We start from the raw sequence: 12,024 nt of genomic DNA, 5'->3' as shown, positions 1-12,024 counted from the left end.
AACCTCCCTGAGCCTCAGTCTCCTCATCTAAAGAACAGCAGGACAAAAACAGAACCTACTTCACAGGTTTGTCGAGAGGATTATATGTGATAACATGTGGGGTCCTTAGCCAGTGCTTAGTGCTTAATAGGTCCTCAATAAATACCTGTTTAGTTGCTTTGTATCCAAGTTCCACAAAAGAAGAAAGAATGCACTCTCTTACCAAAGCAGAAGAATTTCAAAATAATTTCAGTTTGAGACAGATGAAGTCTTTACTATGTCTGCCTATAAAAAATTCAGACACTGCTCTCAATCATATCTGGTGTTTTGTTATGTCACAGAGGTGTGGTACTAGGTCATATTCTGGAGAAAAGAGATGTATTCACCCACGCAAAGTGAAAGTAGACAAACTTACATAGAGTCACTTATTTTTATAGTTAATAATTGTGTGAAGCGAACAAAGGTTTTAAAGACATTTAAAGGTGTTGATATCTTCAAGTTTGTGTTTCTGAATTATTTAGAATAAATATGATAGAGAATCAATTCATTTTACCACTGACTGAGTGCCTGCCACATGCAAGCCATAGCGATGAGTGTAGCAGGGGCCATAGTGATGAATGAGTAGGCACAGTCTTTACCCTTGGGGCACTTACTGTCTAGAGGGAGGTGTAGGTAAACAAGTGAGAAACTTAAAGTCTACTGAACTCTAATTTCTCTGAAGATGGGGATTATGTCTTACTGACTTTTCTACCCCAGTGGTCAGCACAACACCTGATTCATAGTAGAGGTAAATGAATTAATGAAATATGTGAGTGAATAAGACGTATAGGTTAGTCTACGAATGTACCATAAATACAGGTTCAATAAAGAGTGATGGCTCTTTTGAAGGCTCAGGAATTAAAGAAATATAAAAGAGATGCAATTTTTTAAAGGAAGACTTGAATTTCAAGAAACAGAGATGGGAGAAAATCCAATTAGAATTTTATATAGTTGTAGTGTTCACTAAATTGGTTGTCATTAGTGAAAGGATTCTTACTCTGATTATTATTATATCTAACATTTCTATAATTCTTCATATCTGAAAATTGTATGCATTTGCTTCTTAGTTTGTTATTTGTTACAAAGACTTTTGATTTATTTATAAACAACTTGGTGGTTCATTATTTGTTAGAATAGGAAGCTAAAGAAATAATATCTGGTCTCTTGCAGCTGTGTCTCATTATTACTATTGGTCTCCTGGGGTTCTTTCATAAGTAGACATAAAAAGTCAATTTGCAACTAGGAAAAGAAATGCATATATTTGGCAGCATTTACATCGCCGTGATTGACAGTAGACATGACTGACAGAAACTCTACAATATAAGAATAACTTCATCATGATATTAACATACTAACCCCCAAGATTAAGAAAGAGGCATAGGAATGGTGTATTTAAGAATGATTAGGATACTACAATGGCTGCATATAAATATCTCAATAGGAAAAATCTAAGAGCAACAAGAGGCATAAAATTTTGGTACTTTGGAAAATCACTAAAAGGACTGGCTAATCATAAAAGGAATAATAAAAAGTGAGTAAAAAACACTTGGAAAAAAACTGTTATCTAAAAGATAAGCTCTCACCAAAATCGATTATGAACCATTTCTAGATAAAGAACCAAGGTTAGATGCTCATCAACTGGCCTCAAATGGCTAATAAGTTTTTTATATTAAAAATAACATTAATATTAAAGGATTTTAAGTTTAATATCCTTTAGTTCTGTGTATATATTCTGCCATTTGAATGCCACTCCCCTTTTTTGGAAGTGGAATAATATCCATCTCTTTGTTTTCAAGCCCTAGGATCACTGAGAGAGGCAAGAGAAGAAAAGTGAAAACAGAGGCTAAAAGTAAAGTCCCTAAACAGTCAAAGGGAGGATTCTGCCATGATCTGGGATTTCAGTTTTGGAAATGGGGCAGGAGGAGTGCTGTTGTGGTCTGTTAGGAAGTCTACCATGTCAGGCTCCCAGATATATGGCAATGGGTCATGAACACCAGTTAGATAAAGGTCTCTAACATGCACTATCCTTTGGATTTTCTTTCCTATAAGATATGCCATTGAAAGTTATACTGTCATAAAAACACCTAGGATTGGTTTTCATGAATGTCCATTAAGATATTTCTAATTTTACTTAGATAAAATGACCTTCTCATGGTATCACACCTTAGCTTGAACTGTAAGACAATAGCCAGGGGTGGTTGCGAGAACATCATAATGGTTGAGCTAAGGGGAAGAGGCTAAATGAAGGGTAAAAAGAAGCAGCAAAAGCATGGCATATGTTTAATCTTTATCACCCAAGACAAACGTCTTTTGATAAACTGTCATCTTTGTGTAAGCATGAGATTTTAAAGGCTATTTTAAGTAATAAAACTGGAAGCATTATGAGGAGCTGCCACATTTGGGAATTCTACTTTTAGAGACCCTGAAGGTCATTCCATGAATCATACATGGTCATTCCCTTCAGCACTTGCCTATGGCCTCCTGGGAGCTGTCTGGTAGGAAGGAGCACAGGTGAAACAGCACACTTAGGTTTCCCCAAAGGGACACTGTGGACTGCCCCATGTCCCATGTAAGCTATTAAAAATTACACTAGAACGTAAGTGAGCCCATCTAGGGCCATCCTAAGTTTCTTAATGTCCCTGGTTTCCACCTTAATTATTTGAGCAGTTTTCATACAGACAGAAGGAAGTGATTGTTGGCTCGAATGAAGGTAATAGAGATCCAGGAGAGCCACAGGGAACTGTTCATCAGGTTTACCATTCCATCTCACCTCCACCTAGAACTGACCCTTCCAAATCAGTCTGCATACACGTAGGGACTATGATAGCCCTCTTAACCTTCCCAGACAAGAGACACTCAACCTCCCAGTGTGGTTACAAACAGTATGGGAAGGAAATCTCCTCTCTCCGCCCATGATATCTCATGAGGCTTAAACCAAACCAGCATCCAGAGTGCAAGCCAAGAATTTCCACAGTGTTCAAGTGCTGTGGCATTCAGACACAGGGTCAGAAGGTCAGACTTTGAAAATCTCACCAAGCAAGTATTTCAATTCAGAGCATCACTAAATGTCACCTTGTCAAATTTTGTTTGTTTACCTTGTCAAATTTTGAAGTGTAATGGGCAGAACAGAAGTCACCAAGAGACAGAGAAATAAGAAAATGAAAGCTACCAAATAAACACATTTTGTGACATGCCAGTTGCTAAATATCTTTCCTGACCAAAATTTAACACTTTTTAAAATAAATAGTTGCTTGTATATCATAAAATATCAAGTAAATATTAATGCCCACAGCAGGAAAAAAATTAACATATTTACAAATTATTACTTAGTTTTCACTTGTCAAAGGTAAGAAATTTTGCTATTGAGCAAATAAAATTTTGTTTGAACCACCATTAATTTATCTGAATTTATTATAATCTGCTCTTGCAAAATTCATGTGCTGATATCTGTAATCAAATAAATAATTTCTTTCTTGACAAAATATTCAACCTCACAAGAGAAATATAAACTGAACATTGATTTGTCTTGGCCAGATACTGGGCTTTTAGCTTTAATAGTTCCAGAAGTCAAAATAAAAAATAAATTATATTAATCTAGTCTGACGTTCAGACAAATTTATGGGGGAAAATAATTCAAATTGGCTGTTTATCTCAATAAATTGGTCAATGTAATCAAAATACGATAATTGATATGGTAGCCTCACAGTAAATGCAGAACCTTTTGTCTCTGAAAAGACTAATTTGAATAGTCATCAAACTAGAAAAATGACAATTTAAGTGACTTTTTAAGAAAATCCCAACTGGTTATCTTAGTCATTTATTCAAAATGGTTCTCTCTGCATTGTGTCTCATTGAGTAGAAGGTGAACAAAGACGTTACGTGCCTGTCTGAAGCTTGCCCGAAAGCAGAAGGAGAGCTGGTCCAAAACCAACTAAAGCAACAACAGAACTAATGCAAATAAGTGCCCATATTTGCTGTCAATATTTTTCAAGACAGTTTTTCAGGATTTAAAAACCGTTTTTGCTGAACTGAGAAGCCAGAAGAAGCAAACTGAAGCAGTTCTCACGTAAGCAGAGTTTGTTCTATTCTACTTAGTGTAAGTCCGCGTTAGCAGTTCAGCAGGCTGTGATGACAGCTGTCAACGGTCAGGCCTCTCACTGAGGCTGCTGTATCTATGGGCCAGGCCACTGATAACAGAAACATCAGGAGAGAAGCCATCCACAGAAAGCAACTTGCCTACAAACACTCATGTATACTGAGTCTACCAGATCCCCACCCACTCACCTTCAACTCCCTAAAAGAATGCCTAACCTCCTTGAACCAATTGTTAGGCATGAATATTTCCAGGGTAGGGGTTATCTCTGGAAAGTGCTAACACCATCCAGTCCTTATCTTCACCAAAAAGATTGCTTACAAGAGGGACAGAGGTGACACCTGCATTCTCCTGCATTGCTTGTGGGAATGTTCATTAGTGTAACCTCCTAAAAAAGCAATTAAAAGCAATGTCAGTATATAGGAAAAGCCTTAAGAAGGTCTATCTGAGCCAATAGCTCCACTTCTAATGATCTGTCCTAAGAAAACAATCCAAAACATAGAAAAAAAATGTGCTTAAAGATGTTTATCAAAGTAGTACATATGATATTTTAAATAACTGGGAATGATCTCAATGTTCAACAATAGAGGAAAGTGTAAATAAATTATGATAAAATTATACATTGAAATGCTATGCAGCTAATGAAAAAAATATTCAAAAAGATTATTGGCCTCATATGAAAGTTATTTTAAATTTTCAGTGAAATGCACAGAATGTAAAATTCTATACACAGTTATAATTTCATTTCTATAAAAATATGCATATAAAAAAGTGAAAAATACATCAAAATGTTAATAGTAATTATCAATTGCTCATGGTAATATGTGTTATTTTAATTCTCTTTTTATATTTTCCTGTGTTTTCCAAAGTTTTTGTAGAAAGTACCTATGCCCAAGGAAAAAAAAATTAAAAATCACGGCAGAGGGTCCCTAGTTTTTCTGCTGAGAGGACAGGCCTCAGCAGACACTGGAAAATATTTCTAGCCTTCATGAGCAGACTCCATGTCCTGCCTGTCACTCACACTTGATATAAACCCTGATGATGGCTTTTTCTCACACTCCACACCATGCCTATCCTTTCCTCGACCTTGGCTTTGACTTTCACCCTTCTCTGCTTATACTAAAACAACCCTCTGGCACTTACCTCTTCTCTTCAAACCACAGTCTCCTTCCCCTTCACCAGCTGGACCCAGTTCAATGTCCTAATCAGCCCTGGCCTGGCCTGACCTGACCCACATTGGTACTGACAACAAATAAGTTGCCCCTGAAAAAAACAAGTTCTTTGTACCAAAAAACAGGACAAGGAAACACAATATTCTTAATGCATTATATAAATGTACTTTATATGCAGTGGACATCTTTCTTCTCACAACCATGGCACTATACCAGGCCCATCTATAACCGATTTCTTGTTATTAGTAGGTCCCTATTGTGACAATCTTCCTCAACATCTGTGCAGAGCATTCCATTTTTCCGTGCACATTTACAAACTCATAGTATGTCACCCTCACACCTCTGTAAAGTGGGGAGATTGGGTATTATTTTCCTAATTGTACAGATAAGAAAACTGCAACTCAGAGACCTGGCACTCAATGGCTTATTCCCCCTGATCCTTAGGGTGTGCTTATCTGTAAATAGTGATGACAATACCCACCTCGTGGAGTTGTTGTAAGGATTAAATGAGATAACGTATGCAGCATGCTGAGCAAAGCATCTGGAACAGGGGCAGCATTCAACAAATGCCAGTTCCTATGAATTTTAGGTCAATGGGAAGCTCAAGGTCACATAGCAGGGAAATGACAGCACCAGGATTGAGATCCAGACCTTTTCATGCCAAGTCCATGCTTTTTATACTTCATTCCCAACACTGTATGAGAAATATTAAGGCATGGCCCATGGCCTCAAAGAAATTATAATATTTTGGACCAGGCAAATCTCAATTATATGAAACAATAAAGCAATTATTCCCACAAAGAACAAAGGTAACAGTAATAAAATCTAGGACCTAGCTCTAAAATAGCACATTTTTTGGTCCAATAGCCACCATTACAATGTCTTTTTAGGCATACATTCCAAAGCTTAGGATCCTAAAGTTTCATCCCTTGTCTTACAGTAAGTTGAGTGTAGAAGATCAGATATGAAAATAAGGCTGTTTCCATTCATACTATAAAAAATGTTTTCTGTGGGTATTCTGAAGTACAGGGAGTTTTTGAGCTATATTTGGAAGCATTTCTTTAACTTCTAGAAAGTACCATTCATGGTCACTTGCTTTATCATTTTTTAAGGGATTTTAGAAGTTGCCATTGAGCTTAAAGCTGCTTCCATATTTTAAAAATATTCCTTAACTAATTAATTTAACTTACAATATATGATACCTGGAGTTGATAACGAGCAAAAAGACACAAGGACAGTGAACATTTTATAGGCAGAGGCAGAAACTCCTTCAGGAAGACAAAGCACGTGTCTGCGCACAGACACACACAGAACAGAAAATCATTCTGTCCCTTTCTAGTCTATGCTATAATAATAGAATCCAGTATGACCAACCCTAGGCAATATTTCTTTATTTACAGCAATATTGGTCTCCTTACAAACTGGCAAAAGAAGAATTAAAAACTTTGTATTGTGGAATGTTGACACTTCTTTATGTCTAGGAAGGTAAGCTATTAATGAATACTTGAGAGATGCACATTTGGAAAGGCATTTAATGTGCTGTGTGTTTTTATACTGCCAATATACATTTCTTTCTTAGATGAATAGATGATACTCAACTAAGAGGTGGCCACTATCAAAACTATGAAGCAGGAAACTGTCTTCAGAAACTCTCTACCTTTCCCTTTCTACATGCCAGTTACGCTGGGGACCAGGGGTGAGGACCTCCATTTCCTGAGTACCTTCACTGAGACCAACTTGTATGTGGGACCTGGTTTACAGGACCTGTTTCAATCCTCACAATAATCTTACAATATGTACATTAATTGCCCCAGTTTCTCAGAAATGAAGAAACTCTGGTAGAGTTAAAGTAACACGTCTAAAGAAAAGAAAGCAGTAAGTGACCATGAAGATTCCTCTATTTTAGTGCCCATGAAGGGTTCCCCTTCCAGAACCATGTTTCCCCAACCTCAAGCACTCCTGTTAGCTCTGTAAGATGGATCAGTTCATACCGAGCTTTAAGGAGAAGCCACCATTTGTGTTAATCTTCTTTGAGGTAGTTCTATCCTCTGAGTGACCAGACAGGTACAATCTTAACTTGAACCAGTGGTTCTAGTAGTAGAATTTGAGAAAGCAAACAGCAAGACTTCAGAATGTCATGACTCCTTAGAGAGCATCTAACCAACCGCTTGTTCCATGAATATACTGATTTAAAATAACAAAAGCCTGAGATGGGATGTGCCTTTGCAAACATCACACAGCAACTAAGGTGTAGAGCCCAGTCGAAAGCCAGGACTCCTGACTCAGTCTAGTTCTATTTTGTGGTGTCAGCCACAAATATCCAAACCTAGGGCAAAAAACACATTCCAGGATAAAAAAGAATTATTTTAATGCTATCAATTCACACTGGCAATTCAGAATGCTGGTCAGAGCCTGGGCTTCAATTCTGGGTGCACATATTACAAACTGTGTGACCTGCGCAAGGTTTTCTCTCTTTGCCTTGGTTTTCTTGTTAGTCATCTGAGAATAACAACAGTGCCTGCCTTATAAGGCTAGTGGGAAGATCAGATGTGATAAACCATGTACAGTTCTAACTTCTTTGTGCTCAGCATGTAGTAAACACTGAATAAACCTTAGACATTATAATTATCATTATTATCACTGTTACCTCTAGTAGTAGCTCAAATAACTGAGTTCATACTATCACTTTTGGGGATAAATGTAGAAACAACTTGCTGCTATTAAGTTTGTCTCTCCTGGCCAGGTGTGGTGGCTCACGCCTGTAATCCCAACACTTTGGGAGGCCAAGGTGGGTGGATCACGAGGTAAAGAGATTGAGACCAGCCTGGCCAACATGGTGAAACCCTGTCTCTACTAAAAAGACAAAAATTAGCTGGGCATGGTGGCGTGTGCCTGTAATCCCAGCTATTCGGGAGGCTGAGGCAAGAGAATCGCTTGAACCCGGGAGGCGGAGGTTGCGGTGAGCCGAGATTGTTTTTTGTTTTGTTTTGTTGTTGTTTGTTTGTTTTTGTCTCTCTTCTCTAAAAGCAGCCCTACACAGTCTCAGGAATGAAGGGAAATAAGATCAGCAGAAGGTTGGCATCAGAAATGAAGAAATTACCTTTGAAAATAAAAGTGCCCACTGAACATTTTCGTTCTGTTGTTCAAAATAAATAATTTCCATCTTTCTCAAATCTGCTTTTTCTCATTTACTCCCTAATTCAGTTAAAAGCCTGACCATCCTCTAGATATCTAAGCTTCTCCTTCCATACCACCATCCACTTGGTGACAAATGCTACTGATCCTCCCCCTAAAATGGCTCTGTATGGATCTCTCCTCTTTCCTCCAGGTCATCTGGTTCAGGCACATTTCATTTTATGAGTTTTGGGGGGTTTTTGTTTTGTTTTGGCCTGTACCACTCCAATGGTCTAAAATCTCCCTTTTTGCAACCCCACCTCCTCACACCTCCAAAGTCACTTTTGCAAAATGTAAGCTAGATGAAATCATTTCTACCATTCAGGGTTGCATGGTTTCACTTCCTTAGCAGGGTATATTCAAAAACCAGCCTCAGTGAAACCTTTCTAAACTCTCCTGTCTTCCTTCAAAACACACAGGTGTCCTCTGAATGTGACCTTTCTACCATGTGTGTATGCTGTTCCTTCAGTGTGGAAGACCCAGCCCCTTCCCTAGACAACTCCTGCTACCTATTGGGATCCAGACCAAATGTGAACTCTTCTTCAGAGTCTAGCAGATTCCCTCCAGTTTGTCTTCTGTTGACTCTCCCTAAACTTGTTTCTATCTTCATTAAACACTTGTGATGTTCAATCATTATTATTTATTTTCTTCTCCTTTTTTTGCTAGATTGATTTCTGGGAGGCATGGGCCTCATTCTTTTAGCCTCTGGCACAGGACCTACAAAGCACACAGTAGGTGCACAACAAATAATTATTGAATAGATCAAGTGGATGCTACAGAAAGTAAAAGGAATAGGAAAATGAGACCTTGGTGACTGTCAATGTTAGTCTCAGTAAAAAGAATTTGTGATATGTATGACTATCTGCAAATGATTATGCAAGTGGTTTTTAACACTGTGATGTGCACTTGCAAATGAGAAAGCTCTCAAGTTCCCACTTCTGTTAAATGTTCATCACTGGAGAGAGAGTTATGTCCTCCCAAATTTAGGTGGATTCTGCAGGACCTGCACATACTAAGCTCTTAAGAGTCCTGTAGCTTTAGAGGAGAACACTTTTCCCTTACAAAATTTTATGGACTGGACTCAGGTAGTAGATGCTCAGTAAACGCTGATTTGATTTGCAGTGGATTTGAAAGCAAAGTGCAACTCACATTTTAGACTAATTGAACTCAATGGCTGATCATACTTAATATAATAGCTCTAAGGCTAAAGAAAATCAATAAGTATGCTGAAAAGCAGCCAAATGCTCACTCCCTTGCCTAATTCCACCGTCAATGCTGACCTGCTTCTTGATCCTTTCCAGCTTCTGAGTATTTCCAACTTCACTGTGCCCCCAGATTGTAAAGGCCAGTTAGCAAGTCTTGCGTGGTGCCTTATGATACATTTGTTCTTCGTTTTGAAGTTGATGTAATAAAAGATCATAAAGGTGTGAAACTTGAGTTGCACTGTTAAAGTTGCCCTACTTTTCCTAAAGCCTCCCCTCTGTATAAGTTAAGTGGAATTCTGGCAGAAGGGAGAGAGAAGTGTGAGCTGGAATGCTGTGACATCTCTTCATCTCCAATTGTGGAAAATTGTGAGAATGCATATTAAAAGAATCCCAGAAACCTTTTAGTTTACTAAACTAAGACTTTTAAAAAAAAATTGATTTGGCAGCAAACTCATTAGATGTCCTTTGAACACCTCTATCTCATCGTAAGAAACAGAAAAGATTCAAAGCATGCACTCTTCTATAATTGATTTTGATATTAGAAAAAGACAGAAGTGCCTTGGAGAATAAATCATTAACTATAAGGCAAACCAAGGCACCCTGGAAACCAGCGAGACCTGGAGGCAGCCGAGGGATCAGGCGGCTGGGATTTGCCTGTTCCTTCTGGTGACTTCTGGAGCGAAGCATCCCACAGGCAGGGAGAACCCGGCACACTGCGCTCCCGTCCATTTCACTTTTCAAACTTGAAGTTATTTTTAGATGACCCAAGCCCGTTAATCCCAAGCAGGACAATTCTCAGCCCGCTGCACTTCAACGCACCTACTCACTCCCCAGGCTCTGCATTGGGAAAAAGGGCTCTCTTCGATCTTCTTTGCTCTTTGTATTCAGTTAGCCTCTTCTAGCCCCATCTCTAAGCCTCAGTCCCAGGGATCACAGGCGTCACCCTCTCTCTCACTTTTGCACCTGCTGCTGCTGCTACCAGGAAGGCGAACCCCAGGCCATGGGCAGTGGGGAAGGGGCTCCTTGGGACCCGCGCCCCCTAGAGGGGGGTCGCGGGAGATCTCCGTCCCCACTGCCTCTGCCGGGACAGACCACAGATCTGTAGACAACCCCCACCCCCGCCGCCCCCGCCCAACCCCCAGACCTGGCCCCACTGGCCAGACCCCTGCCGCAGTTCCCTGGCACGACCCGGGCGCTCCTGTCAGCCCCGGTGGGACAGGGTGCCGGGACGAGCCTGGCCGGCGCGGTTACATAACCGACCTGCTGGGCGTCCGCGATGCGCCGGCGGAGGCGGAGGCGGAGGCGGAGGCGGCGGCTGGGGCGTCTGCGGGGGCCGGGCTGGTTGCTGGCGCGCGGCGCTGCCTGCTCACCTGCCCGCCGGTGCGAGCGCGTAGGGGCGGCGCGGTGCCAGCGGGCCTGGGCGTGGGGCCGTGCGCGGCGCGCCCCGCCTCCCTCTCTCCGCGGCTGTGGGTCGGTGGGTCTCTGCCTCCTGCCCGCTCCTCCCCGCAACCTCCGCCGCCGTCACCCGGGACAAAGCGGCTCCAGGGAGGGGCTGAGCCGGCGGCTCTTGCAGGAGCCGGCGGAGATGGGCGCGTCCCCAGCTCCGACTCATCGGGCCAACCTCCAATCAGACCCAGGGAAACCGAAAGCCCCTGTCTGGCCTCCTCTCATCTCCTCCCTCCTGACCCCGCGCCCTCCCCGGTCCCCCACCCACCGCACCTCCGGGGCTCTCACCCTGCCCTCAGCCCCGCACCCCTCCTTTCGACCTCAGGTGCCCGGGAAGGCGCAGGAGCCTCCGGAGACCTGGCGTGGGAGCCTGGCCGCAGGAGTCCCGGCCTCAGCGGGGAGAGGCTCCTCGGGGTCCCATGCTGAGCTGAGGGTGAAGGGGGCAGCGACAACCCAGAAGAAAGAGGCAGAGAAGCAAACTGGTTGGGGAGTACTGGGAGAAAGACTCTTCTTACCAGATATCTGAGCCCCCCAACTCTGGCTAACTGAGGAAATGTTGGGGTGCCCCTGGATGGTCCTCCCAGGCTTCTGCGCTTGGTGGGTGCTGGCGCCCTCTGGCTGGAGCCCTGCGCCCGGCCCAGCCCAGGCTGCTGAAGGTGCCCTGCGCGGGCTTCACAGCTTTGCCAGGATTTGCAGCCATCAGACCTGAGGACAGAAGGGCTGGGGCTGCAACGACTCCTATTGTGTGAGAGCCGTGACACAGTGAGCGGGAGGTTGGTGTCCTACAGCAAACGGGACTGAAGGCGAAGCGGAATCTAGGGTAGATCTGTTGCTCAACAAAGTTAACCCCAGTAGAAGTCTATGCTTTACGGAATAAAGCAATTCAAATGGGCGAGGAAACCCATTTGAATTCTCT

The 12,024-nt window shown here is 41.9% G+C and overlaps 1 protein-coding gene across 3 annotated transcripts in view; it reads right to left on the bottom strand.

The window, feature by feature from the left end:
• RCAN2 (regulator of calcineurin 2) overlaps positions 1 to 11,724 on the bottom strand; it is a 285,671-nt gene extending 273,947 nt beyond the window's left edge. Inside the window, exon 1 of one of the 3 annotated variants that reach the window (XM_012448794.2) lies at positions 11,624 to 11,724. The gene's annotated coding sequence lies outside the window, so the exon portion shown is untranslated. Of the gene's footprint in view, positions 1 to 10,481; positions 10,611 to 10,922; positions 11,206 to 11,623 lie in introns of those variants that run through there. The other 2 variants (XM_021676055.2, XM_012448795.3) reach the window with 2 other exon arrangements.
• Positions 11,725 to 12,024: the final 300 nt, after the last annotated feature.

Source organism: Aotus nancymaae, unplaced genomic scaffold (genome assembly GCF_030222135.1).
Source record: "Aotus nancymaae isolate 86718 unplaced genomic scaffold, 86718_ANA_hifiasm-v0.15.2.pri h1tg000040l, whole genome shotgun sequence".
In the NCBI taxonomy this organism is placed as follows: Eukaryota; Metazoa; Chordata; class Mammalia; order Primates; family Aotidae; genus Aotus; species Aotus nancymaae.
The sequence above is the reverse complement of the archived record's forward strand: the minus strand, read 5'-3'. Positions and strand labels throughout refer to the sequence as shown.